The sequence below is a fragment of the Lepisosteus oculatus genome, chromosome 14 (assembly GCF_040954835.1).
Source record: "Lepisosteus oculatus isolate fLepOcu1 chromosome 14, fLepOcu1.hap2, whole genome shotgun sequence".
Classification (NCBI taxonomy): domain Eukaryota; kingdom Metazoa; phylum Chordata; class Actinopteri; order Semionotiformes; family Lepisosteidae; genus Lepisosteus; species Lepisosteus oculatus.
In genome coordinates this window covers 17,771,455-17,790,398 of record NC_090709.1, presented here as the reverse complement: position 1 = coordinate 17,790,398, position 18,944 = coordinate 17,771,455, and the positions used below count along the sequence as shown (strand labels likewise).

General features: G+C 40.5%; 1 protein-coding gene and 1 non-coding gene across 2 annotated transcripts in view; one reads left to right on the top strand and one right to left on the bottom strand.

The window, feature by feature from the left end:
- Window positions 1-18,944, top strand: part of LOC138242792 (zinc finger protein 271-like) — a 781,993-nt gene that overhangs the window by 44,506 nt on the left and 718,543 nt on the right. The window lies entirely within an intron of this gene.
- Window positions 9,919-10,012, bottom strand: trnai-uau (transfer RNA isoleucine (anticodon UAU)). Its single transcript has 2 exons — window positions 9,975-10,012; window positions 9,919-9,954 (listed from the first exon to the last, which is right to left on the bottom strand). It is a non-coding gene; the product is annotated as a tRNA-Ile (tRNA).

The window sequence follows — 18,944 nt, the reverse complement described above, 5'->3', positions numbered from 1 at the left end:
GCTAAGCCACGGTGCCAAACCTGCTAAATGTTACGCCTGCTGGCTCAACAGATAATCCTTTTCGAAGTTTAAGGAGAGGATTTCTTTGTCAATTCAATTAAACATTTTAGAAATGCTGAACGATTGATGTGTTTCATGCGCAGAAATATTTTATCATTACGTACTTTTTCTGTGCAGTTAGTTCTCCTTCAACTCCGCCCAACAACAGAGGTCGTTTTTAATACAAGAGTAAAGGCACATTGCACATCAGCAAAACATCCCGTACAGGTTTAGGGAGAGCGACATCAGTGATTGGAAGGTTGGAAGTTTCGGGTCACTTTTTTATTATAGATTCAAGCAGCCCTGAATACCTTTTCAAGAAACATTTCAGAATCCCAGTCACGTCCAGTATGATTGCTACACAGGTCTACAGTATACAATCAGAATACTGTTTGTGCATTATATAAAACACACCGCCCAAAGCATTTCTAAAACAGGAATTACATGTTTCTGAATGGCCCTCCTTTATAAATAAAATAAAAGGTCTGAAGCCTGCTCCAAAGAAGCACTATATTCAGAGCTGACAAAGATGTGATAGGAAACATCTCGGAAAACGAAGATGCAGTCATTTCCACGCGTCGCACAACAAGAGCTGAACCCACCCGACGTTCTCCAAAAGAGTAAGGTGTAAGGAGTGTGGCTGGGTGGTCTAAGTGCTGGGTTTGTGCTCCATTTTCTTCACTGGGTTAGGTTTGAATCTTGCCGCTGCTAAGTGTTGGTGGGTTAAGACCTTCCTTCTATTGCGACGTCAATGGGTAAAAGCTTTGCTTGGCAGTCTGTCGAGAGACTGAACTAGGTGTTTCAAGATAGTCTTTGTCAGCTTAACATCAAGGCATAAAAAAGCCTCATTTTGTGTTCCCAACAGCAATGCTCTTTGGTCCCTTCAGCATTATGCAGGGAACAACATCTGCCGTGATCACTTTTGAGTCAGTGTGAATCGTAGTGTGCCGCAATTGTTTTTAAAATTGGTTCTGTAGTGTAAGAAAAACCGGCCGTTCAGGGACGCCAAATATGTAACTGTAGTGGCTCTCTGAAGGCAACAGTTCTGTAGGGTTTGGGCATTTACTGAGACAATTATTAATTGTAGCAGTAAATCACAAAGTTGATTCTTTTGATGGCTTTAGAGTCCAACCATGCGACATAACTCAAACAACGCACACACACAGGTGCTAATACACGAGGATACATTTATTAATACATAGAATATGCATGTAAACCTAACAGATCTTATCGAGAGGGTTATCAGAATACAAAAGATATATATTCAATCAGTTACAAAGTGTTACACATATCAAGAGGACATACGTTCAGTATATCATTCATTAAGACCGTTTCGTAAAGTGAACTTGGTTACAACTTCTACATTAGATACTCAAAACAAGTACATAACTCTTAGGAATTAAATTGATATCAACTGGTTTGGATAACAATTGAATTCTCGAGCTGTAATGCAGTGAAGTTGAATACTCATCCAATTTCTGGGGATTCAGATCTCCTGCGGGCACAAAGAAACAGTTGCAGGCTGTTGCTGTCCAATCCGCGCTCTCTGGCTCGGTGCCAGGCTGTGCTGTGCGGCTTGTGACGGTGCACTGCTGATGCTCACTGTTGGCTTTAACTAGCAAAGTTTGTGCACAGGAGAAAAGATGACTGTGGGTCCCAGAAAGTCAGGAAGAGGACCGGTTCGTTCCTGATGAAGAGCTAGTTCTGAATAGTGATTCAGCTGTCCACAGTTCCGACCTGTTCACGAGGCCTGCTGCTGGTTACTCTCTGGCAACCTCCACTCTTGACTCTTAGAACAAAGGAAAGTTCTGGCACTCGGACACACTGGCCGTTCCGTGGTTGTCCGGGCTGAGTCTCAGGATGGTAAGGAGGCACGCTGCGAGAATGTCCTGCCCTTGGGAGCCTTCTGCTCCTGGGCCGTCCTGCCCTGGAATTCTCCTTTGAATTCCCTTTAGAACAGTCCACAGAATCCTCTCCAGAATCTTACTGAATCTCACTGAATCTCCCTGAATCTCTGTGTTGCCTGTTTTTACCTGGAGGAACTTCAGCTCGTTGATTGGCTGAAAGTTCCATGGGCATCAGAGTCCCATGTGGGTTTCTCGGCCCTACCAGCCCCTGATTGGTTGATCAAGGTGAGATATGAGTCACTTACTCCTGACACTTAGGAATGCAGTCCAGATGTCCAACTGGCACTCCCTAGACAGATAGGCACCAATGGATGACCATTGATCATGATAGCCAGGCTTAGCTAAGTGCATCCCCCTTTGGGAGCTGTCCTTATCAGGAACCTTAAATCAGCCTGCATGAATAGTTTCTCTGTGGCTGCACCACAGAGATGAACAGAGAAATGGGGCCTCATTTGGGAAGGCTCAGAACACTTAATTCTTTCTTATTAATAAGCCTCGTCGCTACAGTAGGCATGGTGCATTTGTCTGTGAAACTTGAATGCTGTGCTTTTTCACGCAGAATCATCAGCAGGAGCAAAGCTTATTCAATCTTTGCGCACAGCGCTCCATCAGAAATACTTTGTCCAAGTTTTGAAGAGATTGTGGGATTCTCTGCACACGTTCACATCGCGTACCTCAGACAACACCACCATTCGATGGGAAATTGATTCTACTTCTTGCAGTTGTTCCTGTGGTTGCGATAGTTACAAAGTTGCACTTTCCTCCACCTTCTGCTATAGTATTCATTGGGTGAGCTTCATCAATTGGCTCAGAAAGGTCAACTGTGCTTCGGAAAAAATCAGCAGCAGTGTCTTTATTTTGTCGGTGAGTATGGCTGTCTTTTAAAGCACATGAAAAACACGAGTTTGTGGATTTCTCCAAATAGCAACGAATTCAGTTGTGCAGAGCCTTACTGCTTTCAGAGGGTCTTTTACCGACGCTGCTGTAGTAGAGAAGTGACATAATCACAAACGCAACCATTTGTGCTGGCTGTTTAACTAAGCATTAAGCTTTTTTAACTATCACATGATTTTAACTAATTTAACATCATGTCCAGAAGAGCACCTCTCACTGCTCACTGAGCTGATGTATGTGCCCATTTCTCAAAAAATTAAATATAATCTGAACTGATTTTTTTCTACTTTAAATGCTTTCCTACTCTTTTAATATTTCAGTTAAATCTTTTATTTTGAAGTACTTTCCATTGATATTAATCCTAGTCCCGATGAATGATTCTGGGACATGGTGCGTCTTGAATAATGTTCTTATAGGTTTCAGTTTGGAAAAGTGCGCTCTCCAGAAGCTACCAAAACCTCTAATGGTCACACAAAGCTTAATGCAATAGCAACGTTTGGGGTTGAAAAAGAATATAACTTGCTATGAATATGAACACTGTTCCAGGAGGCGTGTAAGGACTATTTTGGCTCAGATCACCAATTTACCTTACATTTCTACTCCATTAATATCGCTATTGAGTGCTAAAGGTAGGTCCTGACAATACTTCTTGAGATCTTCTTTAGAAAAATTTTAAAAAATATATTTCCAGTACTAAACAAAAAGTAAAAAATACTGATTACGTGCAACTGATAAAATCTCTCTTCCAGGGACGTTGTAGCTACATGCAAATTACAATGGAAAACTTTATCAGCTTTAAAAGTTTCTTTTGCATTTATAAGATGATCAGCATGACACTCAAAACATACCTGTATTCAGTAAGCGGTGAGTCTGCTGGCTGAGCAAGTTGCCTCCTCTACACACAATAGCAGCCCCGACGCTAAGATAAATGAAAAGAAATTGCTTTTATTAGGGACTTTTCATATCCGATGAGCTTGACATCTCCCAAGGGCGATGGAGTTTTTTTGCGACACTGCTTTTCCCTTTTTTCTTCTTTCTGTACTCTGATGGAAAAAAACCGAGAAAGCATGTAAGGGAAAAATGTATTTTTTTCATGGAGAAAACGTGCACCAGGAAATGTTTTGTTTTGAAGAAGTGATTTAACATGATACATGACCTAATTTACTAGAGTAAATGCTCACACTGCAAGGTCTGCTTTACTACAAGAGAAAAGTAGAGTGAAAGATGTCATAATTGCACTGCGTTGTTGAAGAAAACATCTTTTTCTTTGAATTCTAAATCAATCAGAATTTCAAGTGACACACAAACCCTTTGTCTGTATTAAAGAGATGATATTTTAAAACTGATAAAAATGTAGAAAACATGTTTCTCACTTAGAAATTTAGGATGGGATTATTACTATTACTAGTAATTACTAGTTGCAGTGCTGAACTCACCATGGTGCAATTCAGTTACATGATTGGCCAGTGGTTTCATGGATAACGCATCTGATTTTGCATCATGAGATTGGAGGTTGGACTTCTACCGGGTTCGTGTGTTTTTAAATCAGGCTACTCAGAAATAGATGTCCATTATGTGAATGAACCGCACCTGAAAGCAAACGTTGGTTGGGTTTCCTTCTTTCCAGCATGAAATAGCAAATCGTTACAAAAAGCACCAGCTAATGTCCAATAGCATTAGTCATTTTAATTAACATTAATATACTGTAAGGTCTTGGTACATGGGATTGGATTTCATCCACAATTTAAAAAAGGGCAAATTATATTTATAGGCTTCAGACACATTTTAATACAAAAGTGACCTAAAACTCTGTAACTTTCAGGTTAGTTTGAACCTGTAATGAAAAAGGGGCCTGAAACTTCCATTCTGTGATGTAACTGTCTCTAAAGTCGGACGTGATGTTTCACGGATGTGCAGTGTGCCTTTTCTCTTGTCATGTTCAAAATGACTTGCTGTGTAATTTCCTGAATGCGTGTCCTGTACTGCTTTGTTATTTCATTTAGATTATCTATGTGGTGTACAGATAAAACCAAACTGCATGGTCTAATTCCTGGGTTCGGCACCAGCTGAACCTGAACATACATCATCCGATCTCAACATGATTTGAACACACAACCTTTTGATGTGGTATCAGATGCACTACCATCACACCACTCCCCATAAGTGCTTTTAATTCCCCCAAGGAGAAAAATATTTTTTTTTCATTCTCTCCTGTGAGAAGCGCCGCTCTTCCAACGAGGGTCTCTTCTTCCCAGACCACAGATTATTTTTCCTGTCCGGCTCTCACACAGAGAGCAGACACACTGTCTCCACTAATGTGTTTACTACATCTATAGATCTGACCCCCTTACAGCCCTGATATTCCTGGACAGGATCCCATATTGAGCAGTATTTCTCGCGTTCTGAACTTACAGTGTGTACACAATGTACTTTATACACAAAGTAAGTGTTTTCGTAACTCTTGGACGTTTTGTCAAAATGTTACTGGCATGCCAAAATCGCCCCCTCAAATGAACAGTCCCACCCCCCTCAGTTTTGGATAAAAAGTTTTTGAACACTTTCACTTACTTAACTTGAGCCGTAAAAAATAGTTGTACTTTGTCAATGGTCAGATAACTACACTAACCCTGAATTCACAGTTACTACATCAGACTGTTTGATGTGCAGGAGGGCTGTCTGTCCAGGAACAGCATGTTACATAGTGTCTATGTTTTGGGGTGTCAACATTATTATGACCTTATTTGCTCAGGTGGACCAATGCCTTGCAGTAGTTTATCCTTATACTTACAATCGTTATATAACTAGGACTGTAGTTATAGAAGTTTGTACTTTCTGTTGGTTTTACAATGATTTCTTAATGATTCAGAACCTCGTTACCGTTGATGTTGTTGCAAAAATGAACACATATGGTTGATGCTCCAGGCAAAAATAATCACGTGAGTTCTGATGAACGTGGAACTGTTCTTCATCACTAAATACCAGATTGCTTGTCGTTATCTTCTAACATGAAATACTAATCAGTGGCATGCTTGCGAGAATTCACTTGGATGGTTGCAATGGCTCCATTTAAACCGAAATATCACTGCCCCCCTCAGGATTTCAGATGCCCCCCTACAGATCATTCCCCTGGCGCCAGTCCTGGGTATAATGATGAACATAGCTGCCTTGCAAGCAGTGAATCTGGGTGTGATTCCCACCTGACCCATCAACAAACCTTTTCCAATGAATCTTTGATCAATTTAAAAAAGTCTTGAAGCTGGTAGGCTAGGGAAGAAGCACTGTTTGAGTGCACTGAGGAAAATGTGCTACTGTGCTGTGCTGCTCCAGTAGCGCAATTGGTCAGGTTGTGGTGCTTTTATAGTGGAGTTATACCGAGGTTGTGAGCTCAATCATCACGTGGAGTAGGTTCCGTTTTCAGCTGCAGAAACGTGCTGTTGAATTTATGTCGGTTCTTGTGTTACTTTTTCCTCTCGATGGAGCTGTATTAATGCAGGCACACCTGCTTCCATGTCAAGTTATTTTATCGTTGCTTACAAACCAACACACTGCAGACACCTCTGATATTGTCACTGCTTGTGGGCCACGTGTTCCTGCTGTCAGCCTACCATGATCATACACCTATAGAAATATTACTGCTGTAGTACAGGAGCGAAGAAACAAAACGAAAGCACACCAAGTTTAAAAAGGTCAAAATGTGTCAAAGCCCTTCCTCGAGGAGAATGGGGTTCAAACCTACTTGTGCAGAGTATCATGTATTAAGAGGAGATTGCCTTAACCACTAGGCCACCTCCATACACACTTCAGCCCCCTCCGGACATGAGTTGCCTCTTTCCCCATACTCAAGGGTAATTTTCCTCTTCCACCTACAATTTCAACATTTACCTTGTGAGATGTCAAACCACAGAGCCTGTGCTGCGCTTCAGTGTTAGCTGTAATGGACACCCCATTGAACATAAAAAGCATATTGAACTCCTTGGACATAAGCCATTTCTCGTCACTTGCTCAGCGAGCAGGCTCAGCGCACACTGAATGCAGGTGTCTCAGAGCAATTGAGATGTGTACAAGTGGCTGTAAAAGGGATATCTGATGCCAGTGCCATGGCTTAGTTCTCCGACAGCAGGCGTAGCGGCGCGCCGGTTGGAGTATTCTCGGTCGCATTTAATGGCAACGTCATGGCAACGTCAGCTCAAACCACCAAATGGAGACAGGCGTGCCGACAAGCTGACCCTGCTGATGCGGGATTAACACTAGGATGCAAGAATGCTGTGGCTTAGTTGGTTAAAGTGCCTGCCTAGTAAACAGGAGATCCTGGGGTTGAGTCTCAGTGGTGCCTGTCTTGCCACACAGTGTATCATTATGGAAAGCAACATGCTTCTACATTAAATTTAATGGAAGTGTTCATTTAATTTTTGGAACAACTTGTTTTAAAAAAAATCCATACAAATTGCGAAAGATAAAATACTCATCTGTTTTGTCAGTCCAGAGGAATTACTGCCAGCTGGCAAGGAAACAAAAACGATTTTTTTGTCTTTAGCCAAAAACCTGTGAATGTAGAAAAAAGGTGATGTACGTTAGTTTTTATGGCACAGTCAGTCCGCATATCCTTCAGTTAAACATAACGTTGGTAAATCAAAAGTCCCCAGAGACGCATTTCAAATTAATCGGACCTCAATACCGTCTCCCCTAAATGTGATGGGGTTTCTTTGGATGTCCTTAAGCATCCTGATAGTTGCAGAGATTTCAAACTTTTGGCTAAAGTCAAACTACAAGAAGTTAATAGTTGAGCGCCTAAGTCAATATCACTGGGAATGTGACTATGTAAACTTAAATAGTATTCAAAATATTGCAATTTTGTTGTGGTTTAAAAAGATATTTTAGCTGGGGATCCTCAAATGATGAGGGTAGAAAAGAGAACTATTCGACACCATCAGAGTGCTTAACGTGTGATAAAAGTGTTTTTTAATCACAAAGTGAAAATAGTGAATTTGTCTTTCACTTAGATGTTCATCAAAAGCTCATTAAACAATGAAGGAGAGGCTCGTGTTCCAAATTCACTTCGTGTCTCATTATCTTGCTTTGATTTTTAAAATGTACACTGTTGACTATACACTCTTCCTAACACGATTAAAGAGCCAAGTTTAGTTCAGAGGTAAAGCATCTCATGCATCGTATGAAGCTCTGTTTTCTATCACCAGCGTCTCCACTCTGATTTCTTTTTAAGCGCGATATCTTTTCTGTGAATTCTTTCGTTTGAATGCCCTCATGTGTGAATTTCAGCACAACACATAAACTCGTTTGTCTGTTTTAAAGAGATGCAATTTTTAAAACAGACAAAATGAAAGACTTATTAACTAAATACACATAGAAAACGTGCACCTAATTGAGAAAATTTGGACTGGGGCGATGTATTATTGTAGCGGCGCAAGCTCACAGTGGTGCACTTGAGGAATGCGGTACAAGGGCCAGTGGCGCATTGGATAACGCATCTGATTACGGATCAGGAGACTGTAATGCTCTTAAACCCAGTACCATAACCGTAGTGTGTTCAGTCCTACACAACCTTTCTATCGACTGAATAAGCCTCCTGTTCCATCTCCATCTTCTTCCCACACATTCCGGCTATTTCAGCACCGTTATTGTTGGACCACAGTCACAGATACGTAAGGGACACTATTCTGAAGAACCGTCTTAAATAAATAACGTTGCAAAAGGTAACAATAATGTTTTCTTAACGTAACCTTACATTTGGCCGTACAATACAATTTTCTGTACCCTCAAATAAAACAAAATCTTACTGCTTTCTCCTGAGAAACACAAGTGTAGTGTTAAATCACAATAAATAATACAACAAATATACTAAACTAACACCCAGATATGACAACACACAGCTATGACAGAACACATTGAAGACTTAAAAGCCCTTTAAATTTTTATTTCCTTAATTTCCATTCTCTTCCCTCCCCAGGATAACTGAAAACTAACTATAATAAAGACTGTATATGCATTACTTGTAATACAGCTACTAATAAAAATATACATGGAACTTAATTATTAATAAATAACACTTTTATTAGTAAATACGTGTAATGATAACATTCATTGTGAATATTTGTGGTGTCTGGAAAGCAATTTTAGTTAAATATAATAATAATTTTTAAGCAAGTGGTGCATAAGCTTGTTACTTAATGAGTACATTATTTCCATTACATTCAAGACAGTTCTAATGTGATCGATTGTTCTGCTTAGTCCGCTACTGAGTAGCTTAAAACCTATGAAGAGGTGGTTTAAGCTAGACTCCTAATGCAGTAACATCTAACGGGCAGCAGCTGTTATTTTAGGTTTGTTGCAATTGAGAACAGGTTTAGTACAGAGCTGCTGACAAATTTCAGTGGAGTTTATTGTATATGGGTTTATTGCAATTGACCCATTGTAGCTACCAATCAGCAGCAAGGAAAAACAAACTTCACTTGTGCCTTTTAAAAAAAGGGAAACAGAGTAGTAGTTTATGTGGTAATTTCAGGTACAATGTAAGAACTAAAGTTATCTACTCCCATAGTAATGCGTGGGGTCCTATAAATAGAAAAAAAAAATTGTAACCCGAAAACACAACAAACACAAAACAAGAAGTCTTCCAGGAACCTAGGTAAATCCCTGTAGTAGTCTAACAACTACAAAAAAAAAACATAAAACAAATGCAACAACTTCAAAAGAAAAAGAACATTAAAAACAAATCTGGGGAACAACAAAAACACAGAGTCTAATTCGAGAGCTTTTTCAAGTCTTCAGTGCTCCTCTTGTCTCAGTAGACCTCTCTCATATATTTGTGTACAGGTCAGCTGGAGGTACACAGCTGATGTTAATTTAAGTAGGGAGCTGCGTCAGAATGCATGGGCTTCAAAGGAAAAAGTCAAGGTTTATTCCATGCTGAAAAGAGAAGGAAACACAATGTTTCAGCTGTGGAGCCTTATTTGATTGTGACTCGAAGTAAACCTTTACTTCTTCGTTTGATGTTATTTTATCTCCATCAGATACCTAATAATATCTAAACTTGACAGTTGCTTTCAGTAGCTAAAGACGCTGCTCCAGGTGAGGCTCGAACTCACAACCTCGGCATAACTTCGCTGTGCACTGCTGTATAAGTACCGCGCGCTGACCGATTGCGCCACTGGAGCTGTGCAAAGTGAGCTCCTCATACAGACTGACGCTGCAGAAACACAGGGTGAAAACGGTTTCGGTTGTGGATCCATCTATACATGGGGAACACTGAAATAGCAAGGAGAATACAAGAAAAGAAACTGAAAGAATTGTGCTAACAGCAAAGGGGGACGGAGGGAGGTGGTCGGACAAGTAAATCAGATTGTTTGTAGCGACATTTTTGAGTCAATTGGCACACTGATTTCTCTTCATGTGCCTTGAACTGTGCAGTTTGTATTTTCGTTGTAGATAGGTTTCTTCAGAAGTCCAGTAAATTGACAATAATGGAGAACTAGCTGACGCACCGCGTCGTGAAGACCCTCTGTAAGGTGATTACACGTTTCATTTTCAAGTCGCCTCCTTTACACGCAATTGCTTCCCCGACACTGAGAGAACATGAGAAATGGCTTCAATTTCAATGTGAAGCGCAGTTCAGGCTCGATGGCTTCACATCTCCAATCAATCAAATAAAATTTCAGTGAAGCGATCTAAATAAGACTCTGAAGTACTGGGAAAGATGATTATTTTGAGCGTCCCTCCCAGGGTCTGCTACGAGGCTGAAGTTGGCTTCTTATTCGCCAGCTTCTTATGCGTGTTTTTCGTTCCACCTTAAATGCTGCTGCTGTGATGTTATGTCGCCTTTCGCCTGTAGATGGCTCTCTTCGATCAGTACTAATCCGGCTGGAAAACTGTAGACATCTTCACTGAAAGGGAATATCCAAATAGCGACTGTCCAAACTATATTTTTGTATGGAATATATTTCAGAAAATCGCAAACCAATTTTAAAAACTCACCATAACACGGACTTACACTGGGAAAAAGTGATTGCACTTTCTGCTTATTTCTACGGCCTCCCCCCCGATTATGAAAATGTCTCACAGTTCTGACACTGACGTGTGAAAGACAATGTAACAGACTATCAAAATCCTGAAGTACAAACAATTTTAATGCACCAGTTTTTTAAATATGACCCTCTGATCTTGGCATGTCAGAATACATCGGGAAAAAGTATGGCAGGAATTGCAATGTCACGCATTGTTGAGAATATCACTGACCTTGCCGATATTTGCAGGGGATACGAATGTTTTGCACATGTTGAACTACAACATGTAAAAATTGAGCTCCTTAGTCAATATCACTGGGAATGTCCAATAATGACGTACATCAGTAGCCTCAAAGAAACTTAGACTCACACATGGAGTTTTATCTTTGTATGGAGATTGGGAGAATTAATTTATACTCTCGTTGCTCATTAGCTAAATTATTTTAAAAATATGACACAGATTTGTTTGAGAAACTTGTAATTGCCTTAAAGAGAGTCTTCTTGAAGATGTGCACCAGCTAGCTCTTCACTGTCAATTGACAGGACTTGAGAAGAAACTGTTCTCATACAACCAACATACAAATTACACATCTTAAGGAACATGAAGAGAAATCCGTGTACTAAATAACATAAAACTGTCGCTGCAAATTATCACCAAGCTGTTTTATGTATCTGACCACCTCTTTCCTACTTTGCAGCGAGCACAATTCTTTCTGTTTCTTCATTGCTATTTTACTGTCTCTTTCCCCCATGCGGAGATGGATCCACAGCCGAAACTTTAGGTCGGTTCCTGTTACTCTGTCCGATTGAAAGAGCTGTATGAAAGGCACTCCCATCTCTGCAGGAAAGTTATTGCTGCTCTCAACACAATATACTGCAGCCAAATGTGATAGCGATACTGTCACTGCCTGTGGGCCACATGTTCCTGCTGTCAGCCTATTATGTCATGTTCATCCACACCCAGAAACATTACTGCTGTAGCACAAGAGTTATAGGTGCAGTTGATAGAGCAAGAATCTCTTAATCTCAGAACTGTGGGTTCAGTCCCCACATTGGGTCCCTCTTTGTCAGTTTGATCCCCCAAATCCTCCTAGCATGACCTGATGGCGTAACAGTGATACCCAGTACCCAGCGTAATTCAGCTTTCTTTCCACTTGATTCAGATTTTGATCTGAAATCATCGGCCGAACAAAAGTTTGTCTAAATCGAGGGAGATCTGCTCTCAATCAAGTATTAAACACTTCAGCATTTACTGTTTGAATACCGCACTTTGTCAAAACACTGCCGCTTCTTAAGCTAATAAGTAACGGTTTTTGAGCATGCATTGTATTGTTAATGCTTATATTAAAAAAGCATAAATTCACATAATGGAATTTTGACGGAACAAAGTAGTCCAGCCCCTTTACAACATTACATACCCACTGATTAAAGCTTAAAACTACAGTAGCAGGAGTAATAATAATGGCAAGAACATGTTTGGAGTTCGGCATTTCATTTATTCTGCGGAAACATCGTATCGGAATGAACTGCCCGAGATAAAAGAGTAATTGCAGCTTCAGATCATATTTTCCAGAGCATTGCATTGTTCTGTTCATGCTGACTACACGCTTTAAATTTGTAATTTACTGCAAGCGTTGCTTTTCCAGATTTTTCTGAAATTCCTCACATTTGACTTGACTTGAACTTTATTGCCATATGTAACCGGTGCTGGTACAATGGAATTCTTACTTACAGAAAGTCTCTCGATTGTAAAACAAGTGTAAAAAAACAAAACAAAGTGCAAACAGTGCATCAAGACAATGTACAAACAAACAATAGACAATGTGCAAGTAAACATGCAGACAGTTTGAATATAAACAATACAGACGTGTAAACAATGACTGGAGACGTACAATAAATAAATTAAAATGAGGTAGATGGTGATGGTGTAGGTGTGGTCCGAGGGGGATGGCTAAATGTGATCGCCAGTCTCACTGCTTGTGGATAAAAGCTATTGAAGAATCTAGTGGTAAGTGTCCGTATGCTCTTATATCTCTTGCCTGAGGGCAGTGGGGTGAAGAGCTCATGCCCGGGGTGGTGACTGTCCTCTGTGATGGCCAGAATTCTACCACGGCAGCGGTCCTCATAGAGCTGTTTAATCTTGGTGAGACCGCAGCCGATGATCTTCTGGGCCATATTTACCATTCTCTGCAGTGCCTTTCTCGCGAAGAGGTGTTGCCATACCACACGGTGATCCCGTTGGTGAGGACGCTCTCGATAGTGCAGCGGTAGAAGTTCACCAACACATGTATTGGCATCCCCCATCGCTTGAGGCACCTCAAGAAATAAAGGAGCTGCTGAGCCTTCTTCATGATAGAGTCAGTGTTCACAGTCCAGGTTAGATCTTTAGAGATGTGAATTCCCAAAAACCTAAAGCTGGTGACTGTTTCCACTTCCGTTCCATCAATACTGAGTGGGCTGTGAGTGTGTGGCCTGTGTCTCCGAAAGTCCTATCATGCTAAACGCCACAAATTGTGTTCGTCCAGTCGTATCAATCGTCCTAAAGTTACGGAAAATCGCATGCAACTAGTGCAAGCAGCACACATTTTTTTCAGGATAGGCGAGCGGTTAAAAACAGCAAATTCAGATTCGTGTCTTTTAAGCTTTGTGTTTCGCTCTCCAAATAGAGGCACGGGTTCAAATCCCACTCCCGACAGTCAGGCGTTTTACCCTGTCTTTTTTACCTGCCTTTACACTGTTTCAGTCTTGTTGTGCTCGCTGACAATCACAGTACGAGGGAAACGGAGAAACTATTTAGCAAAAACATAACGGACAGAAAAAAGCTTTGTAAACACGTGAATGTGGTTAGCAGCAGTAAGGTATGCATTCAAATGTTTTAGGCTGATTTATAAAAGCAGCAGAAGAAAGGTGCAGCCTTTGTGAGAATTCGCGGGTTTTTATGCTGCTTGGACTTCTTTCAAGCCTATGAGGTGACCCCCGTTTTATTTTCATTTTCAAACTTCAGAACCGAATAACAAAAAGGTTTCATGTGTGACAGCATTCGGTTGCAAATACCGTTTCCACGATGTATTCAGCGACGGGAATGAAATATTTTAGTGCTGGCTCAAATGCGAGGAATTTCAGAAAAACCCGGAAAAGCAACGCTTGCAGTAAATGACAAATTTAAAGCGTGTAGTCAGCATGAACAGAACAACGCAATGCTCTGTAAAAACGATCTGAAGCAGCAACTCTTTTATCTCGGGCAGTTCATTCCGATACGATGTTTCCGCAGAATAAATGAAATGCCGAACTCCAAACATGTTGTTGCCATTATTGTTACTCCTGCTGCTGTAGTTTTAAGCTTTAATCAGTGGGTATGTAATGTTGTAAAGGGGCTGGACTACTTTGTTCCGTCAAAATTCCATTATGTGAATTTATGCTTTTTTAATATAAGCATTAACAATACAATGCGTGCTCAAAAACCGTTACTTATTAGCTTAAGAAGCGGCAGTGTTTTGACAAAGTGTGGTATTCGAACAGTAAATGCTGAAGTGTTTAATACTTGCTTGTGAGCAGATCTCCCTCGATTTAGACAAACTCTTGTTCGGCCGATGTGGAAAGAATGCTGAATTTCGCTGGGTACTGGGTATCACTGTTACGCCATCAGGTCATGCTAGAAGGATTGGGGGATCAAATTGACACAGAGGGACCCGATGTGGGGGCTGAACCCACAGTTCTGAGATTAAGAGATTCTTGCTCTATGGACTGCGCCTATATAACTCTTATGCTCCAGCAGTAATGTTTCTGGGTGTGGATGAACATGACATAATAGACTGACAGTAGGAACACGTGGCCCACAGGCAGTGACAGTATCGCTATATTTGGCTGCAGTATATTGTGTTGAGAGCAGCAATAACTTTCCTGCAGAGATGGGAGTGCCTTTAATACAGCTCTTTCAATCAGACAGAGTAACAGGAATTGACCTAAAGTTTCGGCTGTGGATCCATCTCCACATGGGGGAAAGAGACAGTAAAATAGCGATGAAGAAACAAAAAGATTTGTGCTCGCTGCAAAGTAGGAAAGAGGTGGTCAGACACATAAAACAGCTTGGTGATAATTTGCAGCGACAGTTTTATGTTATTTAGTACACGGATTTGTTCCTTAAGATGTGTAATTTGTATGTTGGTTGTATGAGAACAGTTTCTTCTAAAGTCCTGTCAATTGACAGTGGAGAGCTAGCTGGTGCACATCTTCAAGAAGACTCTCTTTAAGGCGATTAAAAGTTTCTCGAACAAATCTGTGTCATATTTTTAAAATAGTTTAGCTAATGAGCAACGAGAGTATAAATGAATTCTCCCACCCTCCATTCGAAGATAAAACTCCATGTGCGAGTCTAAGTTTCCTTGAAGCTACTGATGTTCGTCATTATTGGACATTCCCGGTGATATTGACTAAGAAGCTCAATTTTTACGTGTTGTAGTTCAACATGTGCAAAACATTCGTATCCCCTGCAAATATCGGCAAGGTCAGTGATATTCTCAACAATTTGTGCCATTGCAATTCGTGCAATTCGTGCCATACTTTTTCGAAATGTATCCTGACATCCCAGGATCAGAGGGTCATATTTAAAAAACTGGTGCATTAAAATTTCTTGTACTTCAGGATTTTGATAGTCTGTTTCATTGTCTTTCACACATCGGTGTCAGAACTGTGAGACATTTTCATAATCGGGGGGAAGGCCGTAGCAATAAGCAGAAAGTACAGTCACCTTTTCCCAGTGTAAGTCTGTGTTGTGGTGAGTTTTTAAAATTGGTTTGCGATTTTCTGAAATCTATTCCATACAAAAATATAATTTGGACAGTCGCTATTTATTTGGATATTCCTTTTCAGTGAAGATGTCTACAGTATTCCAGCCGGATTAGTACTGATCGAAGAGAGCCATCTACAGGCGAAAGGCGACATAACATCACAGCAGCACCATTTAAGGTGGAACGAAAAACACGCATAAGAAGCTGGCGAATAAGAAGCCAACTTAAGCCTCGTAGCAGACCCTTGGAGGCACGCTCAAAATAATCATCTTTCCCAGTACTTCAGAGTCATATTTAGATCGCTTTACTGCAATTTTATTTGATTGATGGGAGATGTGAAGCCATCGAGCCTGTACTGCACTTTCACATTGAAACTGAAGCCATTTCTCATGCTTTCTCTCAGTTTCGGGGCTGCAATTGAGTGTAAAGGAGGCGACTTGAAATTGAAACGTGTAATCACCTTACAGAGGGTCTTCACGACGGGGTGCGTCAGCTTGTTCTCCATTATTGTCAGTTTACCGGACTTCTGAAGAAACCTATCTACAGCGAAGATACAAACTGCACAGTTTAAGGCACATGAAGAGAAATCTGTTTGCTGATTGACTCAAAAAATGTCGATACAAATAATCTGCGAGGCTGATTTACTTATCCGACCACCTCCCTCAGTTCCCCTTTGCTGTTAGCACAATTCTTTCAGTTTCTTTTCTTGTATTTTCCTTGCTATTTTAGTGTTCCCCATGTATAGATGGATCCACAACCGAAACCGTTTTCACCCTGTGTTTCTGCAGCGTCAGTCTGTATGAAGAACACAAGTTGCACAGCTCCAGTGGTGCAATCGGTCAGTGCGTGGTAATTATACAGCAGTGCACAGCGGAGTCATGCCAAGGTTGTGAGTTCAAGCCTCACCTGGAGCAGTGTCTTTAGCTACTGAGAGCAACTGTCGAGTTTAGATACTCCTAGGTATTTGATGGAGATAAATTAACATCAAACGAACAAGTAAAGATTTATTTAGAGTCACAATCAAAGAAGGCTCCACAGCTGAAACGTTGTGTTTACTTCTATTTTCAGCATGGAATAAACCTATACTTTTCCATTTGCAGCCCACGCATGCTGTGATGCAGCTCCCTACTTAAATTACAGCTGTGTGCCTCCAGTTGACCTGTACACAAATATATGAGAGAGGTCTACTGAGACAAGAGGAGCACTGAAGACTTGATAAAGTTCTGCATTAGATTCTGTGTTTATGTTGTTCCCCAGATTTGTTTTTAATGTTCTTTCTCTTTTGAAGTTGTTGCGTTTGTTTTTTTTTCTGATTGGTAGCTACAACGGGTCAGTTGCAACAAACTGGCTGCTGAAATTTGTCAGCAGCTCTGTAGCAAACCTGTTCTCAATTGCAACAAACCTAAAATAACAGCTGCTCCCCATTAGATGTTACTAAAGTAGGAGACTAAGCAGACGAAGTGGAACAATAGATTACATTGGAACTGTCCTGAATGTAGTGGAAATAATATCGTCATTAAGTAATGAACAATTGCTTTCCAGACACTACAATTATTCACAAGGAATTTTATCAATACATATTTTATTAATAAAAGTGTAATATCTTAATAATGAAGTTTAAAGTTATCTATATTAGTAGCTGTATTACAGGTAATGCATGCACAGACTTTATTATACTATAATGAATTTTCAGGTATCCCGGGGAGAGAACTGAAATGAAGGAAATACATATTTAAAAGGGGTGTAAGTCTTAAATGTGTTCTGTCACATAGGGGTGTTAATTGAATAGATTTGTTGTAATATTATTTGACTCTACACTTCTGTTTCTCAGGAGACAGCATTAATATTGGGGATTTGTGGATACAGATAATAAGTTGTACTATACAGGCAAATGTATGGTTACCTTAATGAAAAAAACTCTTATCATTAACCTTTTCAACATTATTATTTAAGACAGTCTTTCAGAACAGTATTCTCGTATTAGTGGCTATAGTCTAATGATAACGGTGGTGAAACAGGTGAAATGTGCGGAAAGAATTGGAGATGGAACAGGAGACTCATCCAGTCGATAGAAAGCTTGGGTAGGACTGCACAAACACCGTGCCAGTGCTTAGTAGCGTCATTTAAAAATAATACGTGGTTTAACAATATCAACTGCTCTTCTGTGAGCTCAGCTCCACTACTAGTAATACATTGCCCAAATTTTCAAATTAGATACATGTGTTTTCTACATGTATGTAATTGGTACTTTTTTTGTTTTAACTGATTTAAAATATAATCTTTATAAAACAGACAAAGGGTTTATGTGTCGCGCTGAAATTCACACACAAGTAAGGAAAGATATCGCGCTTAGGAAGAAATCCAGAGTGGAGACGCCGGCGATTGAAAACAACCACATACAGCCTGTATGTGCTCTACCACTGAACTAAACTTCTGACAACTACTGTATCTTTATCTGCAGCACTTTCTTTTAGGAAGAGTGAGGAGTCTACAAGCCTAGAAAATAAGACAACTAAGTGAAAGATACATTTTCACTTTTTGATTAAAGAACATAAAAAACACCTTTCTTCCAGCCAGATTCAAACCAGAGAGCAAAGAGTTCCCAGCTGTTTCCACTATATTCCTCCGCTCGTACAACTGAGTTATCGAAAACACAGGAAGCCCACCTTTTGTCTTACATAAAGCACAATGTAGTGCAGTGGTCCTATTTATTTAAATCCCAGTTCGAAATCAAATCTCATTCCCATAGTCCTGTTTAGTTTGAATTTAAGCAGTTGTAGCAGCAATACTTGGTAATAAGACAGAATTAAGCGTTGCTGTGCTTTCCTAAATGAGGCCCCATCTCACTCTCCATCTCTGTGGTGCAGCCACAGAGAAAGTATTCATGCAGGCTGATTTAAGATATTTTCTTTTGATAAGGGACAGCTCCCAAACGGGGATGCACTTAGCTTAGCCTGGCTATCATGATCAATGGTCATCCATTGGTGCCTATCTGTCTAGGGAGTGCCGAATGGACATCTGGACTGCATTCCTAAGTGTCAAGAGTAAGTGACTCATATCTCACCTTGATCAACCAATCAGGGATTGGCAGGGCGTGGTAACACCACGTGGGTCTCCAATGCCCGCCAAAATCTCAACCAATCAGCACACATCTGTGTCTTGGTTAAAAAGGGAGCGCAACCTCAGATCGGGGCTCTCCTTGGCCATTTTCGCGCATCCTCAGAGACAATCACATGATAACTGCTGTTGTCTGCACTGGGACTTGGACTTTGTTCTAAGCGCGAGGCCGAGGATCCCGT